Raw genomic sequence first — 26764 nt, forward strand, 5'->3', positions numbered from 1 at the left:
CTACCTACTTACTTCATTATAATTATTCACAGCAACAACAACAAACTGCGACAATGTAACTCAGCATGTCATGGGATAAAGAAACAACAGCAAAAAAGATAGATTAGGTAGTTGCATTTTTTATTGTATCTTCGTATGTTGGTTTTCAAGTCGAAATCGATCTGATACACATGACTGCTGACACATGGAATTGTATAGAGCTAGAGAGACGACAAGGGTGAAATAAAAGTCCACGATATTTTTTTTTTATTCCATATGAATTTGGCAATACAATGAAATACCGACGGGAATTTGATGAATATTACTTTGTATGGGAGTAATGACACCAAGTGTATATGATATTAGGAAAGCATGACACCCTTACATTTTTAATTTTTATTGTTTGAAAGGGGAATAATTTATGATCACACTAATTAAAATCATACGAAGGTGGGTAACCAAAACCCATATTATGTCTAAACAATTTGGTAATTTTGCAAATGCATAATTTTAAAAATATTGGTTAATGTTTGTCCATTAACCATATGTTGCCACTCTAAATTATTAGTCTCGTGTTATTGGTATCGTGTTATGTAATTTTCATACCTTGTCTGATTTTGGCGAAATGGTACAACCGACGATTATGTATCTTGTATCTATCAACTGAGGAGTCATTTTTCAAATGAGGCTAAAATCATTTTTTATCTTTTTTTAAACTAGGCATGCAGTTTTGTTCGCCACATTCCAACGCTTATTTTAAGCAGCCCAAATTAAATGGAAAAAGCAAATTGTTCCCACAAATCGGGCTAAAAATCACAATTTTTGAAAAGTCACTCCACAACTTACCAGTACGGACTGAACTATTGCGATAGCTGCTTTCAATAGCTCTATTCTTTCACTGAGCAGAGAACAGTTGCGACTTACGATTGTTCTTTAATATAGCGATATATTTTTGAGAAGACCATCTCTATATTTACGGGTGCCGCATTTGCTTCAAAAAATCACTTTGCACAAAAGTTCTTTGGATATGGGAAAACTTTGTGATTTCCCATCCCTCCTATTCTGCTAATTGGATTTTCATGAAGAAGGAAAACGTGAACAAAATTTGATAATAATTGTCATATATGAACTTTTGAGTTATGACATACCTATAAGCCTAAGTGTGATTTATAAATTTTTGCTGCTGAGCTCGCTATAATTGTGTCAGGCCGAGAACTTTTAACCTCTCGTATCACAGATGAAAGAAAAATGCAACACATGACATGAAAGAAAAAACAATTCAACGAATAATAAACAATGTGAAGTTATTTTATAAGAAAATTAAAAAATGTATGTATAAGTATATATGGATAGTGTCACGTTATTTTTGGAGGCCGAGTCCAAAGAAATAAGGGCAAAACCCCAAGAAAAAGGAGGATTTTAACAAGTGAAAGGAAATTTACCTGTGTGTATATTGAATAGCCCTTCACCAGTGCCTGCGATTTCTTTTTTGTTTGCCAACATTTTTATTTTATGTGGTCCAATTGAATTTAACTTGAAATGGAATCAGTGAGCTAGAATACGTTCTTATAAATTTTCTTTTTATGAAAAATATGCATTCAAATTATTTTAATTCGTAGTCAAAATCGAAAAATAACCTCTACTATTTGCTACCCTGTTTTTTAGTTGGTGACGTCATTTTCTATAAATGCACGTTTTTTAGTAAAAATTGAGAGCGATAAAGACATCTAACTTATTTCACTCGTTCATTTATTAAATGTATATTTATTTATATTAAAATATTTAAATAAAATATTTATAATAAAATATTTAAAAAAAAAATGAATTGAATAAATTTATTAAAAAAAAAAATAATAATACAAAAAAAAACAAAATATTTCAAAAGTGGCAACCCTAAGTTTTATTTTTATAATTGCAATTGTATTAATATTTTATAAAAGGCATTTAAAGTTAAAAAAAAAGTTGAAGATTTTCCGAGAAGTTTCGAAAATCTTAAAAAAGTGTATGGGTGATAACCCTAAAAATGAGCGTGGCCATTCGAAATTTTGGCTATGAAGTAACATTTTTATCAGTTTATCAGGATTTGTTCCAAATTTCGAGTGTCTTGCTCTTTTGGATGTTTAATGCCATCTTTTTACCATATTGCCCCCCTGTGCGACGGTTAGGTACCTCGGTAGGGTCAAGAATGTATGTCAATGTCAATTTCCGCTAAAAAAAGGCAATGCAAAATTGTACCGTTATCTTAATGCGTTCAAAAATTATTTTTGCAACGAGGAAAGTCAGTGGGAAGAACTATCACTAAATAAATTTCATCGAAATATTAATAAATCATTTGAGATAAAATTGATATATCTTTAAATCGTTATATGCTGGGAGGTATTCGTTCTCAAAGAGAACACGTTATTTGAGAATGATCGGAAGAGTTGGATATTGATTTGGGACTTAAACGATTTGATCAACATCTGTGGTCACAACTTACAAGCCTAACTCGAGTTAGGAAAACGAGAAATTAACGATTTTATATTGCCTCCCTAGAGTAAACCTGCACTTGCCTAAGGTATTGTCGACATGTCAGTTTTCTTCTGAACCAAAGCCCATAATAGTCCTTGAGTTTGACAGTGGAGGATTACGTAAGTTCAGCTAAACCTATATATTGACTTAAGTTGCCATTGTAAAGCTGGCAACCCTTTTTTTCAGTTTCAGGATCAACTCATCTTTCAATCGAAACTAAGCTTAGTATTATAACTCGTAGGTCCCGCTTGAACTACTAACTACATTGTGAACGGTTTCATCTACCCACAACAAAAAATGTTTGCAAAAACCGTTCTACCATGAACACTGCGGTAGGTACTTGTTAAAAATATCTATCTACTTTAGTTTATTTTACCATATTTGCATTGAGTAAATACCAATTCGGTATTTTCTGGATCCGTTTACAGAATGTGCTAAATACACAACGGATAAAGTTTTAACGCCTACCCAAATGCAAAACACAACCAAATCATATACCTATATCTAAGATAAGAGTTATACACACAGAAATCAACTCTAAACCCAAAACAATAAAACTAACTTATTGTTTACACTTTTATTTAACGACAACATGATGCTAACAAAGTTTTTTTGTGTTGTTGTTGCTGTTGAAAGTGTGAGACTTATTTGCTTTTGTTTTTATTTTTCCCTCTTTGAAGTAGAAATTAAAGTAATGGTAACACAACAAATATGTAAATGGAGAGAAAACCGTATCGAAACAAATAATCATTATCAGCAGGTCATCTTTTAAGATTACCATCGAAATGGTTTGAAATGTTTTCCAATTTCTATAGACTCAAGGTTATCTAATAGAGTAACGATGGATAGATCGACATTTAGATAGTTGTAGAATTTATACATTTTTGAATAACAGTTTAAACAAAATTTATTAGTTTTAAGATAATAGTAAACTATAAACTGACCACATTTTGAAACACGTCGGGTTTTTTTTTCATAATGCAATAAACCTACATTCATATCTCTGACGTTAAAGTAAGGTTATTTAATTTTCAAATGAAAAAGCTTTTAGAAATATTAGACCAAATATTTATACTGAATGAGAGAACCACAGTAGCAATCTTTTTTTTTTATGGAACTATCACGTTTTTCCAATACAACACCGTTCATTAATGAAGTTTAATTCTAGAAGATTAACACAATATAAAAAGGTGTTAATTTTGAATAACCAGTTAGATTGCCTTTGATTGTGTGTGCATCACTTTCCAGTCATTTTATTACAAGTGTCTTCAAATTAATTACTAAGATCTTAAGACATAAGCCACTCTTTTTCAAACTTGTAAGATTTTATGACACACTAAATTTTCAATTCATTTGGAAGAGGATCAATTAAGTTTAAAAAACAAGCTATCATTGAGAATCCAGGGAGCCATTTACAGAGAAGAAAAGATTCTGTAGTGATAACGTCTTATAAATCCATAAACACTGAGTCTGTTGGTCGGTCGCATATTATCGGCCCTATTCTGCTATTCGATTCACGTGAATCGAAAGATTTCCTTCCTTTACAACATGAAATTGGCTTTGAAAAACTTCTAATTTTCGATAGCAAAGTATTGTTTCTGCTTGTTTTACAAATTCTAAAGAAAAAAAATTGTCTAAATTTAATTTTTAGCGCCTTTTAAACGATTCTTATTTTTGACTTTCACGTGAATCGAATAGCAGAATAGGGCCGTATATGTATACATTGCAAGTTCATCTTAGGCCACGTCATATGAAAACCATGGCTAATTTAAGACAGCCATACGTATACAGAGTCAGCAGATCAGGGTGTTAAAGCGTTGGCGATTTGTTTTTTGCACCAGAGGTCTGGGGTTCGAGTCCCAAGCCCAATACTTTTTTTACTTTTATTTTTGTTGTTACACAAATAATAATTTTTAAATCATTTTTTTATCTATACACAATCTGTTTTCTTATGACGTTATCACTTGAATTTATCGTCCGCAAACTGACTTAACAGCCAACCAATGTTTTTCTTTTTTTTTAAGAAAGCAACGATGGATAAAGAAAAAATTAAGAACCGTTCTCCGAATTATCATGAAAATAAGCTGACGCTGACATGTTTGGACATATACAAGGAATCATACACCAATCCTGCTTCAATTTACTGCTAGTACGGTGACGCTGCGTCAATTTGCATATTGCTTCAGCGGTGACACTGCGTCAATTTGCATATTGCTTCAGCGGTGACACTGCGTAAATTTATCGCGTTTTAACGCAGGGTAAAAGCGGTAAACTGGCGCATCGTCACCGCGCGAGCGGTAAATTGACGCAGCATTGTGTATGATTCCTGTAGAATTTAATAGTATCAAAAAAAAAACGCATGTTTGCACTGAGCCTTATGATCAACAACTCGTGGCATTATATCAAAAATTATGTATTTCTTTCCTACTTTCGTTAATAAGCAACTATCATACTGATTCAAATAGCATTTTCTTTGCGATAAAGTGGAGAAAAAGATCCTATAAGCGGTTTTGTTTGCCATTTATAAATAATACTACTTCCGCTTCTTGCCTAACCTTGGACATTGGCTTCAAGCTGTTGGCATAGGGCAATGTCAACACAACACACACATATCCTTGTTATACAAGTATTAAGAGGTTAATTTTCCCTGAGGCACTGCCTTTTACCATTGCATTCATCGTAACAAAAAACTATTTCAGGAGTAAGTTACAGGCATCAATGAAAAAAATTTGAACTTGGGAAACTAATACATAGTTGAAAAATAGTTCACAAAAGAAAAATTTCAACCTGACATTGTCAAAAGTGACCGTCACTGCTTTGTCCAAAAATGACATATCGGTGCTGTTTAAGAAAACTGGCATAGCTAAAAAATTTTAGTTTTAGTTGTTTATGCCAAAGTACTGAAAATAAAAATTCTTTATTTAAGTAAACTCAGTATAAATTTAAAGGTTTTGGTTTTGCTTCCTATCACACAGCTAATTCTATTTTTTCAATTTATGAAAATAGTATGTGCTATGAAAAATTGACAAACGTGGAAATCTAAAACAACTTTTCTGAAGAATTAAGATTTTTTAGTTATCCCGGTTTTCACAGTGCCGATATTGTCGGCACAACGCCAAAACCGCGAATTCGCATTTTTGGGCATTTTCACTTTGATGCATCATTTTACTTGTTATCGTTCCCTTTATTTACCGTCAATCCCTTTCCCTACCCTCCATGAGTTTTCAAAACTTTGAAGTCGTTTTTCTCAAAACTACAATTTTGTAGATTCGTGGTTTTGGCCTTGTACCAACGATATGCAAAGTGAAAAAGTAAAGACATTTTTTTTATTTTTAATTAGTTTGTCAATACTATACTGTTAGTTGTTTAAAGAAAAACGAATGTCAGATTCGTCATTCATATGTCGATTTCCATTTGAAACAGACATTTTTGCAGCAAATCCAATGATCTCTTGTGGATATTTCCAAATGATTTATTTTTATTCGTAACTGTGTGCGAGCTATTTTTTCATATTAAAAAAACCTAGTCATAAATTTACAAAAACAAATGTTCACATAAATGTCAAATACTTTGGTATGTGTGAGTGCGTGTTCAAAAATATGTATATCTCTTTCAAAATCGAGATCTGAAAAAATTTGATCTCAGATCAATAAAAAATGATCTCTTTATGCAAATAGAATTTAAGATACCAGTATTTCCCAGTATTTTTAGACAGAAGACCAAAAATAGTTTAAAATAATTGATTTTTTGTGGCAAATGGAAATTCACAATAGAGTAGGTATGATTGATTTACTTGAGCTTTGTTGTCAGCTTAGTTATGGAAAAATTGACAGACTTTACTACCTGCATGATCAAAATTTTAAACAGTAGATACTTTGATAAATAATAATATAAGTTTCAATAAGAATTGTTCGTTCATTAAGGTAACCTATCTGTCAGTAAACAAAACTGACTGAACTTAAAAAAATTGGCTTCGGGCACAAAAAATCTAATTATTTTGCAACCACGTGTTCTGGTTTCCTAACTATACACATAATATAGGAACCTACACAATTCCATTCTATGTTATGTTATAACCTACCTAGGTACCTACCTGACCTAGCATGTAAATTTCTCAACACTGACCAAAGTATAGAGTCATAAAAAATTATCATAATTACCTTGCATTTGCATGGCACACATAATCAAATTACCAAATCCAGGGAAACTAAAAATATACAAAAACAACAACAAAAATATAATTATCGCTTTGACATTTCACATCAGACATCAACAGAAACAGAACACATTGAAAAAACAGCTGTGAGCTCTCCTCTCTTCTTTTCTCTTTGCATTCATTTACCACGAAAATGAAACACAAAATAATGATAAAACCTTGTCTGCCTCTCTGCTGCCTACACCGAAAAAAAACCTATTTGGGATATTTTCTTTTTCGTTCATGGAATTGTTTCCTTGTATTTCATACCAACAAAAAAATCCAAAAACACTTACACATACAAATTGGCGGGAACAAGCAAGAGGAACAAAGGGCATGTAGAAAGAAGCAACACAGAAAAAAAAAAGTCAAATAAACCTGCATAGTTTTGCTTTTTGTGTGTGCCTGTAGTAATGTAAGGTTGAACGCACTCATCCTCCTCGCTCGCCTCATTTCTCTTCGTCATCAATCGTTAACACCACAAGTCCACAATGATAACAATAATAATGAATTCGAAAGAATACAAAAAAAAAAAAAACGAAAACCGGCAACACAGCATCACATCCAAAAACAAAACATAAGAAATCATTGCAGGGAAGACAGTAGCCAGAAAAGTATTTGGGAGGGGGATATAATTCACAAAACTAACGAACTATGTTAAAAATTATGTGACAAGCTAAAAAGGTGCAAACTGTAAGACAGACAGAAAAGCTGATTTGCTTAAAACTGACACATGAAAAGTTGTAAAACTGTGTTTTTGAAATTATACATCTTTTTAGCGTAAAAATTTAAGTTTTAAGAAATATCAATATGACAAATATTACCTATATTCTAACCCAACGATTACATGGAATTATTGTGGAATAAACCTACAAAACTACTAGGCTAGTCTAGTACTTGAATTTTATTTTTCATTAAAGAGGTAGTAGAACCCTCAATTTTTTTTGGGAATAAACCCCGTGTTTGAATATGAGAGCTTCGAGTTTCAAACAACAAATCCGAATTCAATAAATCAATTTCAATCCCGCTAGCAATAATAATAAACAATTGTTTAAATAATTATACTTTCCCAAGGCTTGAAAGGAAGCTATTTTAATCCCAATCAAAAAGAAAGAAAGGTAATAAAAATCTACATATTTTAAACTTTATACCGATCCTAATTTCAAATCTGGACAAAATTTTAGAACACACTATTTACAAACGAGTTGATTTTTCATGTGATAAAAACAATACTATCCCAAATCCAAAATTTGGTTTTAATAAAGGTAACTCTACAGAGCATAAAAATGGTCTTAGAAAACCACATTTCAGAAAATTTGAGAAGACGAGAATGCACTTTCACATGCGTGTCAGATCTTAAAAAAAGCATTTGATTTTATGTGGCATGACGGTCTCATCTTTAAAATTATCTCATTAAATTTCCCAGTCAACTTTATTAAAATTTTAATCAGCTTTTTATCAAACCTTTACCTTAGAATTAAAATTGGCTCTAATTTTTTAAAACTAGTCAACGTATATTCTAGTGTCCCGCAGAGTTCCTTTCTGAGCCCTTTTCTCTACAACATTTTCATTCACGACTTTCCATCTTCGGTAGGTGCTTCACGTTGAGCAGCCGCTGCTGCTCAACTTAAATTTCTATTTAGATCTAAATTTATCAATAAAAAAACCAAGTTTTTTTGTATAAATCGCTTAATCGGCCTATACTTGCTTATGGCTTTACTTCTTGGTTCAAAATCTCCCCCACAGTAGCAAACGAATTTCAAATTTTCGAAAGATATACATACATATATTAAGAAATTGTGTCCATAAACATAGGAGACCTGGAGGAAAATGGTATAGAAACTCAATTATATATGACGAATCCGAAATCAAAACTTTACTCTATTATCTTTCTAATTTAGCAATCAAAAGAATACATTCATTTCGTTATCAGAAAGAACCCACTTACAGTACCTTGCCATATTATTAGGCCCAAGCGAAAAAAATACAATTTTTCATGTTGCTGAATTTTTAAAGTTTTTGTGGAAATTATCTTAAATTATTTTTTGTCTCATTAACTTACACTTATCATGTAGATAAGGATTGACTTAAAAATGTTAAAGAATTCATAAATTTTAATAAAAAATAACGTGCAAAAGGGAATAAGGCCCAAAAGAAGTTTTCTATGGAATTCATGACCGGAAAATTTCCAGACGGGTCCAATACTTAAATTTGTGTATCGAGGAATAATGTCGCATTCTTAATTTTATGAAAAAAGCCACATCTTGCATAAATATAGAAGCTCTGATCGTCTGGTTATTACGGAATGTTCTTAAATTTGGGGCAGTTTTTTCCTTCTCAGAGGACCAGGCGAGCAGAGCTATTCACTGTATGTTTCCAACTTTTTTTAAGTCAATTCGTATCAGCATGGATAAGTGTAAGTAAATGAGAGAAAAAAATTTAAGATATTTCGACAAAAACTTTCAAAATACAGCAACATGAAAAATTGTATTTTTTTCGCTTGGGCCTAATAATATGGCAAGGTACTGTATAAGAAAATTGTATTCTAAAAATATCTAATTTCTTAAGTCAACTAATAATTTGTTCTTGTTTATACGTAACCCTGTGTTTAATCCAAACTATTTAATACTTTTTTTTTTTAAACAATTTTAAAAATGTTACCAAATTTGCTAGGAATACAAAATTTTAAACTTTATCTTATATAACTACATACAAGCTATGATAAATTATTTAAAATTATTTTGCTCCCTTTCAAAATTACATTGCCATTTTTATTATATTTTTATTATAAATTTTTCATCTGTAGTTTTATTTCTTTCATAATTTTAGTTCCACATTTGTTCATATTGAATTGTACATATTTATATTTTTATTTCTTTTTGATCATATATTAAATAACTGTTAATTTTAAACACTTGGTAAGCATCTCTAGATACTAGCAAAAGATGTAAATCTTATTGTATAATGTAAAAATTATTCAAATACCAATACATTGAGTCCTCAGATTTTTTCTTTGTAAGACGTGACTATTTCAAAATTCAAATATCCTAGGAAGGTCAATTGAATACACGAAAACGTAGCATGCATAAAAAATCAACCACTAAATTCCAATCTGGTCGATTGCAATTGCAACCCCAATACTTTCCCCTTTTTAACTACGGCCATGGCTTGCAGTCAGACGAACCAAAAAACACACACAATGGTGCGCCTTCTGGCTTACTTCCGCAGATGCGTACGTACTTACATACATACATACTTACAAACTCACAATCAACAAAATTATTTCTTTTTTCTTTCTGTTGTACATATAATAATAATATGTGTGCGTTGCGGATAAATGAAGAAAAACTGATGATAAAAGAAGGCAACGAAAAAAGAAAACGTACCTCTTGTTGTTTAGCAGCACAGTCAGCTATATTTCCTTTGTGTGTGTGTGTGTCGATTTAATCCAAAATGAAAAAAAAAATTGCTTGAGACGAAGGGTCGTACTCGTACGTGATATCCGTAGGCCCTGTGAAACCAAGTTTCGAAATTGAAAATAAATTAATGTCGCAACGATGCACGTCATGAATTATTGAAAATTAAATTTTCTTTTTTTTCCTTTTTTTTTATTTTATTGAGACACAATAAAAAGAAATTCACTAATTTTTTTGTAGGGCGTTTAAAGCACTGACATTTTTTTGTGAGATCTTTTTCTATAATTGATTTATTTCGAAAGTAAATTTATATTTTCCAAATGACTTTTTTTATAAGGACTTTCATTCGCATGAACTTTTGCACTTGATTCTTTTTACCACAGAACAAAAGGAGCAGGGAAGATAAAAAACAAGAACTTTATTTGCTTTTTTTGATATCAAAGGTAGGTATGTGTATTCCTGGAGAGTTATGTTTCTTTTTTTTTCACCGTTTTTTTTTTTTTTTTTTTGTTTTCACTTTCACACGTCCGGCCTCCACTTCGATGGTTCGTCTTCTTCGTTTAACGCTGCTACCAAATTGGATGCATGTTACTTTAATGCGCGGAGCGAGCAAACTATGCGAACATGTTTTTATGACATCGGCCCAGAGTCGACGCGAATGCATGCAGTATGGTTGTGCTCTTCTCAAGTACAATTGGAAGGTTGGTACACGCCCATTTAAGGGTCGGAGTTGCGTAGCGTTTGGCGTGTGTGATAAATGTTATCCCCTCCACTCTTGTATGATTGCATAAAACTAGAGCAAAAGAAAAGAGGGGAATTTGTGAGCCTGAACCACGGTGGGGTAAATAATGACACTTGTGTGTGTGTATAGATGGCTTGGCTCACCCATACACACATTAAATACAAATGTTTCCTTTTTTTTTCTTATCCGGGCAATAATTGGCTTTGTCAATTTGTATGTTATTTTTTTCTTTTGTTCAACAATATTCTTGGTGTATATTTTTTTTTGTAGGTATCTTTAGTTTATTGTGAGTTGTAAAATGGCGATTCGACAGAATTCATTGAAGTGTTTTTGGATAACAGAAGCATTTAGAAAAAATACAAACGCCATTTTGTTGAGTATAATTTTGGTAGCTCGACAGGGTCTTTTGATATTTTTATAATATGGCAATTGTTAATTTAGAAGGACTGACAAATTGTTGTCAGGGGAGTATTTTTAGTTGTGTTGTAAAATGAAAGACGTTGTGATAGAATTAAAATTAAATCACCATTTTAAAAGCTAGTTCCTCGTGAGCACTTCCCTATAATATAACACTGTTAGAATCTTAGAATGAGCAATGTGAAGATAGAATTAGGTATACCTACATAATATGTTTGAATGTAGCACGTGGATAGTGAACCTATGTATGAATACATGTGAGATGTGCATACATTTACATTAAGAAGAGTAGTTAAGTGGTTATGATGTACAGTTGTGATCAAAACCAATGATTAAGTTAATAAAGACATTTCAATTTAAGGTCCTCTTTACTTGCCTTAATAGGTATGTACCTAACTAAACTACATATGTGTCAGGGATTGTACCCTTTAAGATCCAATTCATTCACACTCCATTAAATTTAAAGCCATTAAAAAAGGGAAATTTTAAAATTTGTACACGATTTGACAGTTTTTTAATTTTTAATGGAGCCTTCAAAAATAATAGTGAGTGAATAAATTGGGCCTAAGACTGTTATATTTAAAAAATATCCAAAATTAAAATTTAGAAACTTCTTCTTAATTTTAAAATGGTTTGCATACCAACTAAAAAACGTGGGTGTACAGTGTACACTTGATTGAATTTATACCTATCTACTTCTCATTCACAGAAAAAAATTATAACATAAAAATCAAAAACGGCAGCAACTAATATGCCCCTAGTATGCCCCTAAACAAACAAAGGAGAATGGGCATTTTGGACGTTGAGCGGCCATCAATAAAATTGGTATCAAATGAAAGAATTATAGCCCAGGAAAAACTTTTACTATGGACGTTTCGCTGTATTGCGTTAAAAATGCAAGATAATGCAGTATTAGTATTTGTTAATGCATTGTTCAATGTATGAAGGAAAAACTGATTTATATTTTTATATGGAATATAAAATATGATGCTCTGTCATTTTCCCTGAGCATGAAGACATTAATCTTGAAAATCCGACCAAAAGAACTCATAATATAAGATTTTTAAGACAACCATTTCAGGTTCGAAAGTTTTCAAACAATTCAAAGTAACAAAAAATTGAACAACAAAACTCTAAAAATAGGCTTGAATTTGTTGTTTTAAAATGCTTATAGTTTGGGTTTTAGTGGTTGGATATTCAAGATAAAGGTCTTCAGACTCAGGGAAAATGACAGAAAATAATATTTTGCACTTAAAATACACAATTGAGTTATAACATTGAGACATATATAAAGTGTTAAATGCAAGAATGCATTTTATCCGTTATTGAAATACGTCATAGGGATAAAACTTCTGCACAATATATGTAAACCTTAATTACATCAAAAAATAACAAATTCATTCCTGGCCGCGTAACGTCCACGTTTCATACAAATTTGCCCATTCTCCTTTGAGTATTTTGTGGCTGCGTCATTCCAAAATAAATGTTTTCGCGTGTGGAATAAATTTTAATTTTAGTTTTCAGTGATTTAAAACAAAATAAAAATAGAAATACCTACATAACTGAAACGAGTATAGACGGACTTAATTATTTTCACGGAAATCGTATTGTTTTGGTATTAATTTCTCATTTTTATCAGTGCCGGCGTTTTTTATTTCTTTTAATTTTTCAATTCTTTGAAATGAAGTTCGCCCATACTTAATCTGTTCAATTCAGAATGGTTTACGGGGGGGGGGGGGGGGGGGGGGGGAACCATAAACGACTACGTAAAAAGCGTACTCAGTTTTAGGGAAAATTGCGGAACGCAAATTCTCCCTATTCCCGAACACGCTCACGTATCGTTTCCTCCCGATCCGAACATAAAAATCGTCAGCGCAGCCAACCTAAAATAAAAAAACAATTCAATCATTTCATTCAGTCACAGTCATTCTCATTCAAAGTTGTCATTGTCAGTCACCATCACACCACACAAACTTACAAGAAGCAAGCAAAGTAGTACCTACTACATAAATTTAAAGTAAAAAGAAAACTTAAAATTAAGATTAAAATAAAGTAAAATAAAAGTTTAAAACTATTGATTTCAAAATAAAGAAAATCTTAAAAAAGGGAAAAGAAAATTTCTTTTAATAAAGCAAAAAAAAGGTAAAAAATGGTACGGCTACGCCCCAACACAATTCATTGTTTTCCGTTTTAATTTTTACTTTATAATTGAATCAAAGAAAACTAGAGTTATTTCACACACGAAAATATTTTTTTATAGGAATGAAGCAAACCGCAGCTACATTTTTCTTTTCGTCACAAAACTGTTTATGTTTATGTTGTCATCGATCTCAGGACTGCGGCACCTTCTTTTATAAAATAAAGTTAGCTTCAGTGGTTGTATTGTTTTTGTTAGATTTTGTTAGAAAATGTCAACTTTTTATATTTATGGCGTTTTTAAAATCTATGCATCGACTTGATAGAAGAGTTAAAGCCATTCTTGAATTCAGATCAACGAACAAATGCGATACCATGTCACATCAAAGTGCCATTCGTTTTTTTGCTACGGGTAGTTTTCAACGTGCTGTCGGACAAGATTCCTTATCGTCTTTGTCTCAGACATCAGTGAGTCGGTGTGTTACAGAGATTTCCATTGCATTGAATAGGATAGCTCACAGATATGTGAAGTTCTCTACAAGAACTGCAATCAAAACAAAGTTCTACAACAAATTTGGATTTCCCGGAATAGTAGAATTGGTTGATAACACTCACATTAAAGTTTTAGCTCCACGGAAGGAAATTGAACATGTTTTTTATTGCAGAAAAGGGGGACATTCAATGAATGTACAAAATGTTTGTGGAGCAGATCATCTTTATTCCTAGGAGTTTTTTTTTCAAAATAGGCCTGATTATGACGATTACAACTGAACTTCAACTTTTTGAATCGTTATACCTAAGAAACGGTGGGTTTTAGGAAAAAAAGTGTCATGACACTTTTTATATATATAATAATCTGGTCTACAATTCTTGCATTGAAAATTTTTTGATGAGACTTACCGTTTTGCTGAAAATCGTGAAAAACCAGTTTTTGTGACCTTTGACCCCCCGTAAATTTTTTTCCAGACCTCGGATCGATGAGGACTTTTTAAATTTAATTTATGATGGTTTTTCCAACAATCCTACCAATTTTCAGCTTGCTGGGAATTAATGTAACCTCACCCCCTTATTTTAGTCTAATTTGACCGGACTATAAGTTTTATTTATTTTTCTTCTATCTCCTGATAGATTTTTAAGGCGTCATTATTCGAGCCTGAAACAGTTCGTTTTTTTGTCTCACTGCTGATGGCATTTTAACGAACATTTGCGAATACATTTATGAAGGTGGCTGAGAGGTGGAGGATTGTGGCAACAAAGCTTCTTTTTGTTTTGGTGGAAACAAACTGTCGACATCCGTCCTCTTCATCATGAACAATATACTCAATCTTAAAAAAAAAAAACGTTTCAGTAACGGATTGATATTTGAAGACTAAATCATTCTTACCATAATTTCGCTAAAGCCAACTTCGCCCACCGAAGCAGAAACTCCTTCGACAGTTTCAGCAGTTAGGTATGATGCCAGTTATCCTTTTGTCCGTTTCCGACAGATCCGTATGGGAATAGGACCATAGGCACCACTTTTCTGGCACTGTCCTTGGCTCAAACACTTATTCTGTAAACAAAACTTTTAAACTATAACTAAGAATTCAATTTTAATAAAAACTTGTACATACATACGTCAAGTCTTTCCAGTATTTTCGCCATTTCATGTCATCCTTCATAGCTCCTCTTAAAATTTTTAGCTTTTCGCTTAGATAATTACACTCAATTTCCCTGTAATGGGCGGGGCGCCGACAACTGTTGTCAATCTGTAAAATGAAATGTTTCACTATAAATTCAAATTTTTCAAAGAATGCAATGTTGGTGCTTACTTATAATTTGCCGATTCCAGTCCATAAACAAAAAATACCAAGACTGGAAACTCGGCGGGCAACTGACGTTTGTCCACAAGCTGCGAGGTGTGGTGAATGTCGTGAATCCAAAAATGTGTGTGTGCTTACGCACACATATTTAGATTCACGACATTCACCACAGTGGTGGCTTGGTTTGTCTGTTAAATTTGAAAATTGGCGGTTAAGGCCCTACCGCAAGTGTTTTTCGAAAAAATAATCCGGGGCATGTTCAAAGAGAGTTGCATATCTACTTTTTAAAAAGAAAACAACATTTATATAGTATTTTGTATTGTTTTAAGGTATTTATTATAATACAATTATATAATTATAATATACTAATGTACATACTAATTATAACGATGAAAAAATAACAAAAATAATAAACAGTAATTAAAAACAAGAAAGAAAAGATGTAAATGTACAACACGTAGAGTAATTGAAAAATAAAGATTATCAAGGAGAAATTCAAAGAAATAAATTCTACATGAAGCTCAATAAGACAAATCGTGATTTTCCAAACGAACAGAAATGAAGAATGATGAGTCAAGATTTTCATGAAGTAAGTATGATTTTCAACTTTTTGCAAAAAGTGGCAAATTTATATAAGAAAAAAGTATTTTTTTCTAGTGCCCGGGAAAACTCTCAAAATGAGTTAGAAAATGTTCACTTTTTGCAAAAAGTCGCCCTTGCAGTTATATTCTTTAAAAAATTTAGCTGAGCTTAAATTTATTTAAGAACTTCAAGTGAATTTCGCACAGCTCGAGCTAAAAATATATATTTTTGTTCTCAGTTGCACAATTTTTATATGTTACAATGAAGCTCACGGAAAAAATTAAAGAAAAACATAAGGTGGCTTCACGATTCGATCCAAATCGTCTTGTATCGTTGCAAAAGTGCAAAAGTGTAACATTTTCTTACACCAAAACAACCGAATATGCAGATTACAATTTTTTTTACACTTTTAAATTTTTATACCCTAACCCTATTGCGACAAAAAATACTATGGTGCAAAATTTGTCTGTTGTAGTTTTAGTAGTAGAAAAAAAAAGTATAAGGTATAAGTACAACGACCACTTTTTGCAAAAAGTCAAAAAGTGAAAATATTCAAACAACAGTTTTTCCGACCACAAAATTAAAAACAATGATGCAGAAAGCTTAGAAATTCTTTCTTTAAATTTCTTTTCTTAAATTTCCCACTTTTTCATTTTTAGGTCATTGTAGTTATGGCTTTACTTAAGATTTTTAGAAACAAAACTAAGAGTATCAATATTAATTTTTTTTTCAGTAGATACTATCGTGTCATAAACATTAGCCGTGTTGTATTGGTAACTCAGTACTTAGCTAAGCAAAATTTTACACGGTAAAGCCTGGTACGCTGCTCGCGCTAAATTTTAGCTCCCATACAACTTATCGAAAAATTTTAGCCGAGCTAAAATGAGTCCCATACAAATGATCGATAACTTGTATGGGAATTTTATCTTGGCCAAAATTTAGCTCGAGCAGCGTACCAGGCTTAAGCAACAACAAATGATTGCTAAGGATATACAAAAGTTTTTTATTTGTTGGTTTACAGAGAAAATTTTTTTCTTAACATATACATTTTTTACCCTTCAACAATAAAGGATTATAAAAAATAAATAAAAGTAATCGTTTTTTGTTATTTAGAGCATAAAATAAAACACGGCTATTAAAACTAAGAAATATGAATAGCAAAAAGTTATTTTGATTTAAGGGGAATTCATGAAACGTGTTTGTTTCTGCAATTTAATTATGTACATTTGGGCTTTAATAAGTTAATAAATAAAATAATATGACCGAAATTGATTTGTCTTATAACTCATTTCATTGTACAATAAAACTGGTCGGCAAAAAACAAAAAAAAGTCGGGAGCAAGAACTCTGTTAGGTGATTTTGAGAATGCTGAATTCAAAACTGTTTACAGATTTATTCCATCAGGTCTTGTTTTTGAGCTACACACATCACTATTTTCGCTATAGTCTCAAAAACAAACTTGCAATAAAGTTCTATTTGATGTTTATTGCTTTTTTAAGTCCAAATCAGAAGACGCAAACTGAAATTAAGTTAAAAAAAAAAAACATTCATTACTTTGAAAAAAACAATCAAGGTTTTGAGACATGTATCATAAATGTCTTCTTCCAATATCTTTGAGAACAAAAATTATTTTGAAAAAAAAATACCTTTAGGTCGTTTTAATATGGCGTTTTGAGATTCGACGTCAAATATACCCAAAAAAACGCGTTTTTGAGTATTCAAGTATTTCAAAAACGTGACGTGCCAATGAAATTTTGACTTCGGATTCGGACTCATCACAGTTTAAGCTCTATTTTCGTTGCCGACTAGTATTGTGCTTTACTATAACTTAGGAGCCTATCCATATAAAACTTAAAACAAAATACAACCAAAAATATTGAGTTTGCGATGAAGGCTTGGAGCATATAATTAAAATTGAAAAGTACTGGAAAAATGATGTTATGCTAGGTTGATTTCCATTTGAAACATGGATTTTTTTTATCATGTACAAGACGGAGAACTTACAACATCCAATTACTTTCAATTCGAGATGCATATCAGTTCCTCAACGGTGAGAGGATTTGATTAAAACAAATTTTAAACGAGGACAACGAGACACACGCAAACAATTTGAACATTCGAGTAATCTACGATACGAATTCATGATAAGGACGATAGTACAAAGTTTCGTTTCGTTTTTGATATAACCAGATAAAATAAGTTCTGATTAAGAATGAATTCTACTTATTCGATGAACTGTCTCTCTTCTAAGCTTTTTAACGAAAAAAGGAATACATGGAGAAATGACTTAAAATTAGGCCAGAACTTAAAAAATTTCAAATCATTAAGAAGAAAGTTACTCAAACTAAATATCACTTGCAGTAATAATTATTCCTTATATAATTTCACTTGATAATTAAATAAGATGGCAGCAGGACTTACAATTTTTTATAGTAAAATTTACTTAGTTAAAAAGTAAGAATAAAAACAAAACAAATCTTATTAATTTAATGATATATCAAAACGATTGTTTATTTTAAATATCCAATTTGTTCTCATAATTAAATTAGCATTCATTATCCTCTTAGAAAATCCGGGTTATTAAGTTCATCTTTTTAAGTAAGCTGCTTCCTCCGCATTGGCAGCATCAATCTGCGTTTTTTAACAGTGTAATTTTAATTCAATCCATCTAACAAAAATATAAAATGAATTACTTGAGGGAATGATTTGAAGACAATTATTACCTTCTTTGCTTCCAAAGATAAATCCGCCAGACCGAATTATTTATATTGGAATGCTTGTCTTCTTCGTCCTTCGAATGGAAATATTTTAAGGATCATATCGTCAACAAGATCGGGATTAGAGATGAATATTTTCATAAAGAAGATTGTGTGATGAAGTAAATGTCTTGATTGTTGTTTGAGAATTTAAGTTTTGGCTTTTCCACAATAAATAAAACATTTCTGTTCTGCACCAATTTTGCATTTTTATCGGCAATTTTATCCACAGGCACATTGTTCTTGATTATCACAAACAATCGAGAAGTTTTTGTTTTTTATTTCTTTATTATTTAGTAATTTTTGGTTTTGTTTCACAAGATAAATTCTTTTTCTAAAATAATATAAAGAAATAAAAAACAAAAATTCTTGAAATAATAGAAAAAAAAATCGAACTGTCAAATGTCAAAAAGAAACTCACCTCATTACTTTGTTGTTGCTTTTCACATATATTCACAGACGTGTAGTCGGATTACAAATACAACTCTGCACCAAAAGGGTTTTGGGGGGAAGGACGTACGAAATTTTCCAGTCTTGGTATTTTTTGTTTATGTTCCAGTCTTTCTTCTAAAATTCCTTTTGCGTTTCCGAAGCTCTTGCACCGCGTTTCTTACTCTCCATTATTTATTTATGTAGGTGTATAGCTTTTTTTTCAATATATTTCACCTCTTTCACAAAAGAAAATGATTGTAATAAAAAATGTATCATAATACAAAATTTTTGAAGTTTGTTTGAATTTTTTTTACAAATCGAGAATCGGATTTGTTATGAAGACGTGATAAAACTTTTCACTTCACAGTATAACAGATCGGAAATTGACCCCCAGAAGCTGAGTTGAAAAAAGTAACAAAATGTAACTATTTTACACATTAACATTGCATTCAGGAAAGATGTTATTACATTTTGTAACTTTTTTCTCATTTAGGAACAATAAAAATTAATTATTGTTAACAATAGTTAACATCGGCGAATAAAAGAACGCACTTCTGTTATACTTTTTTGCCGCGCTGGGTTTAAGTTGCGTTACTTGCTAATCCCTTTGACAGTTCTTGTCAAAAAGTAAATTTTCGTACCTAACGCCGCAAAAGAAGAATAACTTCAAAAACATTTTGAATGAAAATTTTCGTTGAAATCACTTAAATGGTTTAGGATAAAGTAAAAAAAAAAAACAAAATACTTCTATGACAAATACCGTTTAGAACGGTTGAAAAAATAATACTTTTATTTAAAAAATAGGACAATTTTGTGCCAGTATCCATATTTTTTAAATCAAAATCTTTAGGTTCGTTCTTGAATAATACAAGCACAGTTGACGGAAGTTAAGAACACTTAGCCATTACGCAGAGCTATACAAAATGTTGAAATACACCCACCTATATCTCGTTCCTGCAACATGTTACTAGTAGAGCCTGATGCTCCTGATGGGTTTGTTGGAATTAATGTAGTTGCCGCATGCGTGGATGTACATTAGGGTGTCCGTTATTTCCCAAAATGATGTTTTCGGGGGAGACACCCCCCAGATCGAAAGTTTAGGGCCTAAATAAGGGGAAATAAGCAAAAACAAATTTTTTGGAGGTCATTAACCCGTGCTTCTAAGGTCATACTTTCCCCATACAAATTTGTATGGGAAATTTTTAACTCATACATAAAATTTTTTTTCTCACGAGTTAAATCATCTATTTTTAAAATGTTTGTTGATTCTGGTTGGAAAATAGTTCCTTTAAAAGATTACATTCAAAATTTCCCGTTAAAAAATTTGTTTATATTTTATTTCGGTTTTTGAAATTATTAGCTGTTTTCGTAGTTTTTGCTTTCACCTATCACATAATTTTAAATGCAGTTTTATTGGTTTTTAATTCTTTTCAAATATTGCATTCAAAAATTTGTGTATAAATCAAAAATTTTAATGTTTTTAAATTTCTATTTGAAATTTTTGCCATTTTTATATAAAATAATTATTATTAAATACTTTACCCTTTCTTGTTTACAACTTTTTTGATGTCATTTTTTAGGTGAATAATTTTTAAACAAAATTCAATAAAAATATTGTAAAAATATCTCTTGTAGTTCGAGAAAAATAAATTTAAACCTATAAAAACGGCAAAAATTTCAACAAAAAAAATTTTAAAAAATTAAAATTTTTGATTTATACACAAATTTTTGAATGCAATATTTGAAAAGAATAAAAAACCAATAAAATTGCATTTAAAATAATGTGAAAGCAAAAACTACGAAAACAGCTAATAATTTCAAATAAAATATAAAAAAAATGTTTAACCGGAAATTTTGAATGTAATCTTTTAAAGGAACTATTTTCCAACCAGAATCAACAAACATTTTAAAAATAGATGATTTACCTCGAGAGAAAAAAATTTTATGTATGAGTTAAAAATTTCCCATACAAATTTGTATGGGGAAAGTATGACCTTAGAGGCACGGGTTAATTACCTCCAAAAAATTTGTTTTTGCTAAATTCCCCGTATTTAGGCCCTAAACTTTCGATCTGGGGGGTGTCACCCCCGAAAACATCACTTTGGGAAATAACGGACACCCTAATGTACATGGGAGATGGCACAGCAACACCACCAAATTCAATCACTTTCCCTATCCGGTTTTTGTTTTTTTTTTTTTGTAATGAAAAACGCACTGCCTTTTTTTATTATCACTCATTATCATTGTATTAAATACAGTAATATTACTAATGTTACTCGCTAAAGCTACAGTTTTATGATACAGATATATTTACTAATAGTACAGGAAAGATAGACTTTTTCGTGGAACGAAATACAGGACGGCTGAATTTTTCAAATCTGAAAGAGCGGTATTAGAAAAGCTTAAGTCCTGGTTTTCGGGACGGCACTCCCCTGGCGAAATCCGCCATTTTGGAAAACGCGAATCGCTCAATATCTCTAAAACTATGGGTCCTATAGAAATGGTTATCAGACTAAAGTTATTGGAAATTTAATTATCTATTTCTTTGTAGTACATTATTTTTCTGAGCGGGCAATAGTTTTGAGGTTATGTTGTTTTAATTTATTTTTTTCGGTTTTTTTAAGATTTTATCATTCCCGGTCACAGTTACATAATTTTTTAAACAGTAAAAGTTACAGACCATCAAATTTCCAATAATTTGGTATATTTTTGAAAGTCATGCGAAATATAAGTTGAAAGTTATTGATATGAAAACTATAATCTAAGTGCAGGAAAGTTAGTAAAAAAAAACAGGCATTTTGTGGAACAAAGTGCAGGACGGCTGATTTTTACAAATCTGAAAGAAGGATATTAGAAAAGCTTAAGTCCTGGTTTCGGGACGCCAACCACCTGGCGAAATCCACCATTTTGAAAAACGTGTATTGGTCCATATCCACTACACTTTTGGCTTGACCGAATAAGTTACTTAACCAAAGTTGTAGGTAATATAAATATCTTTCAACATAACCTCAAATGTGTTGTCCTCGCTGAAAAACAGTTAATGCACAAGGAAAGATATTTATATTACCTACAACTTTGGTTACATAAATTATTCGCTCAAGCCAATAGTGTAGTAGATATAGACCAATTCACGTTTTTCAAAATGGTGGATTTCGCCAGGTGGTTGGCGTTCCAAAAACCAGGACTTAAGCTTTTCTAATACCCTTCTTTCAGATTTGAAAAAATCAGCAGTCCTGTATTTCGTTCCACAAAATGCTTGTTTTTTTACTAACTTTCCTGCACTTAGATTATAGTTTGCAGATCAATAACTTTCGACTTATACATCGCATGACTTTCAAAAATATACCAAATTATTACAAAATTGATGGTCTATAACCTTTACTGTTTAAAAAATTATGTAACTGATACCGGGAATGATTAAATCTTTAAAAAACCGAAAAAAAATAAATTAAAACAACATAACCTCAAAACTATTGCCCTCGCAGAAAGATAATGTACTACAAAGAAAAAGATAATTAAATTTCCAATAACTTTGGTCTGATAACCATTTCTATAGGACCCATAGTTTTAGAGATATAGAGCGATTCGCGTTTTCCAAAATGGTGGATTTCTCCAGGGGAGTGCCGTCCCGAAAACCAGGACTTAAGCTTTTCTAATACCGCTCTTTCAGATTTGAAAAATTCAGCCGTCCTGTATTTCGTTCCACAAAATGCCTGTTTTTTTACTAACTTTCCTGTACTATAACTAATAACGACTGACTGACAAGCAGCGAATTTTATCCACGTTTTATTTAAGCTCTAATTTCTCATTGAAATTCCTAGCAGACAAAAAGCTTTTTGTTATCTACGATTAATAACTTTTCAAGGTAGAGGTATAGCTTTCATTGTTATAGTTATCGATGCAGGGTTTTTTCTCAATTCAGGATAGATATATCTTCATATTGACAGACAGGCAGAATTGTGTGACCCACTTTTTATAATGAATAATATTAAGCTTTATTAATATATATACATACCTATACATGGGCTCGGTGATCAGTTTTTCGAATTCGCTTTCTGTTAGCGTAATCCAAAAAACATCACACTTATCACTGTCCATTGAAACGTCCTTGAAACTTGGATCGTTCCTGGACTCGTTTAACAATGTCGACGCAGACGCATTACACATTGTTTGATCAGGACCAAGCAATTGTTCACGAATTCGAAATCTCGATCCCACAGCATACGAATGTATAGTTGTGGGTTTAATTAAATTGTCCAAATCCTAGGACAATTCCACCCAAACGAAATTGGTTACCGAAACAATTGCACCGTTTTGCACTATTTTATTTATTTATTTTTTCAACACTAAATGTTCCAATGCAGATGCAGACATACTTATTTATTTTGAGACTTTTGCCTCTTTTATTCATTTTAGTTTTTAATTGTTTTGGCCACAATTTTGTAAAAATTAACTTTTAATTTATGCACTCCAAAGTTGTTCACGTACACCGTACACCTACACTTCACTTTTTTCTAGACACGCTTAGGTGGAAAAAAATTGCAAGCATTTAGACATACAATCCTAACGGTACCTACTATTAAGATAATAAAATAAAGTAGATCAAATGACAACACTAAGTGGCCAAAGTAAGAAAACATTAAAAAGATAGGGTAGTAGGGACATACGTTGGCACCTTAATGGCTTAACTACATTAGCTCAAAAAGTAAACATTTTTCAAAACTTTGTTTTTGAGAATTTTTACTTAAAATATATACCTACCTCAGTAGTTTGTTCTATTAAAAGAATTTGCATTCAATCTACTGCACTAGCGGAAATAAATATTCTTTTGGAATTTTTGCAAAAAGTGGTGACTGTAGTTAATAGCCGTGTTTTATTATTTATGTGGATCTGAATCACGATCAGTTTTAAGTTTTTAAATATTAAACAAAAACAACTTCTAATGCTACTTTCTGTCAGGATCATTTTAATTTTCGCAATGCATACGGGTCATAAGAAAACTATTGAAATCAGTGAGCATTGGTTTGGATACGAATATCTTCTAAACGGTTAAAGCAATCAATTTGATTCCAAGAAATTTTTTGTAGAACGTTTAAGCCCCTACAAGAATATATCTTGCTTATTTGAAAATAATGAAGTTTCAGTGAATTGGAAATTTTTTTAAAATATAAAATGTTTTTATAATTTTTTTTAACTTTGACCTCGAATATCTTTAGAATGGTTAGATTAATGAAAAAAGTTAACAACACCTTTTTTGTGGAGCAATCAATTTCCAATAAGAATATGTCTTGCGCGTTTGATTATTATAATTTTTCAATTTGTTACAAAATGAAGAACAAAAAACGAATTTTTAAAGATTTTCTCGATTTTTGGACCTCAAATATCTATTCAACGGTTAGATAAACGAAAAAAGTGCATAAGGCTTTTTTTGTAGAGCGTTCAATTTCCTACAAGAATATGAAAAGAAATTTGCTAAAAAGTCAATTAATAAAAAAATTATTTTTTTTTATAGTGGAAACTTGATGTAAAAATGGAAAATTGAAAAGCGGAGGACCTTCCCATTAAGATAAAGAGCTCATATTTTGTGTGTATATTCTAGAGGGGTCTAGAAATCGATTTTTCGGAGTACCAAATCAAAAAAAATAATTTCGATTTTTTTGACCCACCCTAGTATAGAGGGTTGGGTTCGGTATCCCGATTTTCATAATAACGTTTTTTTAATTTCTTCCATTAAAATCACGTTTATTTAATACTGTTTGTTTTTTTTTTTTAATCCTGCTTTTTAAAATCCCGTTTTTTACCCCCATTTTTTTATAACCCTGCTCTTGGAATCAACACAAGGTGTTTTATTTTAAAAATCGCCGCTATTTTTAAAATAAAACACCTTATGTTGCAGGGTTATATAAACGGGAGCTTAATAAAACTGTAGGAACTTGCCAATGAACATTCGACACTTAAATCATAATTATAAATGTTTCTCAAAAAGTTTTTCCAAAACTCCAACTTAAAAATGAGTTAGCGTGATCTATTCACAGATTTATGTAAGCTTCTCTGTACTATATGTAGTTTAAATAAAAAATGATTGAGACTATTAAATATTTTTTGACCTTACATTAGCTTTATTATTATAGTTGAAATAGCTAATGTAAGGTCAAATTGTAAAAAATGTACGATATTAAAAAATATATTTATCATATTTTCCATTAAAATTTTTTTTAATGCAATTTTTTTTTTATTTGTAATAAAAATTATACTTTCGAAGCATTTATTTTTTTTCATTTTTTTTTTCACATTGAGGAACTGCTAGGTAATTCAAGTGTACCATATTGAGTAGCAGAATGAAAGTACTAAACGGGATTTGCGGTATGAACGGGGTTTTAAAAAGCGGGCTTTCCAGAGACGGGATTTTGCTTAAACAGGATTTCAAAAAAAACAGTACTTTAGATACGGGATTTTAAACATTCTTTTTCGGGATTTCAGAAAACGGGATATTGAAAATCGGAATTCCGACGTTCCCCCGTATAGAAGACGGTTTCAGTTTCGGTTTTTTCGTGTGAAAGCGCTCGTAAGAACGTGTACCTAATTAATAACCGTCTAACCGAGCCATTTACCCGGTTCTATGTATTTGTTAAGGCCGATAGTCCTCTCTTCCTCATTCTTGTTGGTGACAAGAGTGATTGTTCAATAAAGAATACCATCAACTGGACTGTATCTAAAGTAACAAAAAAAATAATAAGGAATTCTGAAAAATTAACTGTACATAAATATTTGTTTAATAAGTTGTTAGTTTACCTTCACACAAACTGTTTTTTTGCTTGACTCAGTTGTTAGAAGAAGTCAATTTCTTCGGAGCCTTTTAATTTTCTTATATGTAGCGGAAAAATTTGTACAAACATCCAGAGCCCCATTCTTAAAAGATCCGAAAAGGAACTTAATAAAATCCGAATCGATCTGATTCAAATATTTTTAATAGCTTACCAAACGGAAACCATATCCGGTGTTTTGTACGCTGGCCAAATATCAATTATTTGTTTATGAGTTTTGTTCGAGATGTTTTATAGAATTTTTTTTAATCGCAGGACATAGCACTGAATTCGGTTTAAAGCATTCTTATACGTATGATCTTCTTAATTTGAAGCCACTTGGAAGCTGTCATTTTTTGCTTTTTTACATGAGGGCGAAGGGCCTGATTATTTGTTTGATTTTATTATGCAAGTGAGGCTGTTTTTCTAATTTCTATATTTATTATACAGCTTTCCGAGTGGTGATGTGCCCTACATCGATGATTTAAAATTACTTAAATATTGTAGAAATATAATGAAATACATATCAAAATGCAAAGTGGTGAATGAAAAATTTAAATTTACCTGAAGTTCCTCTTGAAAAGCTTTACAAATTTGTTACGCAAGAGACGCGCAGTCATGTTTTATTTCGTTCAATTCAATACTGCGAAACCGATTCACAAAGGACTATGCGAAGATTTTCATTTAAATTTGGTTTTTCTTGTGTTTCAAGTTTCATCAATGCTTTGAAGAACTTCTATCACTTTATATCCGTATGCGTTAGATTTTAGTACTTCATACAAATTCAAAAATTATTTTGATGCGGAGTTGTTTTCAGTTTTGACAACTTTGTGTACTTCTTGTATAGTAACTTTTTCGTTTGATTGAGAATTGTCGCATTTGATTGAGGATCTTCAATCGTTTTTCATTTTGGTCAATGCTTTTAATACATTTTGACCATTGGAAAAAGAATTCAACTCGAACACCGATTGATTAGGTAACTGGTAGTGTTAA

The 26764-nt window shown here is 31.3% G+C and overlaps 1 protein-coding gene and 1 long non-coding RNA gene across 7 annotated transcripts in view; one reads left to right on the forward strand and one right to left on the reverse strand.

Moving 5' to 3' along the window:
* Positions 1–26764, forward strand: part of LOC129912166 (D-2-hydroxyglutarate dehydrogenase, mitochondrial) — a 99736-nt gene that overhangs the window by 7357 nt on the left and 65615 nt on the right. Inside the window, exon 1 of one of the 5 annotated variants that reach the window (XM_055990303.1) lies at positions 10508–10544. The exons of the other annotated variants lie outside the window; for them this stretch is intronic. The gene's annotated coding sequence lies outside the window, so the exon portion shown is untranslated. Of the gene's footprint in view, positions 1–10507; positions 10545–26764 lie in introns of those variants that run through there. 5 annotated transcript variants of the gene reach the window in all.
* LOC129912167 (uncharacterized) lies at positions 18266–19083 on the reverse strand. 2 transcript variants are annotated; one of them, XR_008771760.1, is made up of 3 exons: positions 18958–19083; positions 18504–18870; positions 18266–18448 (listed from the first exon to the last, which is right to left on the reverse strand). It is a non-coding gene; the product is annotated as an uncharacterized LOC129912167 (long non-coding RNA). The 2 variants fall into 2 exon arrangements; XR_008771759.1 differs by lacking the exon at positions 18958–19083 and having other exon boundaries at positions 18504–18947.

Source organism: Episyrphus balteatus, chromosome 2 (genome assembly GCF_945859705.1).
Source record: "Episyrphus balteatus chromosome 2, idEpiBalt1.1, whole genome shotgun sequence".
In the NCBI taxonomy this organism is placed as follows: Eukaryota; Metazoa; Arthropoda; class Insecta; order Diptera; family Syrphidae; genus Episyrphus; species Episyrphus balteatus.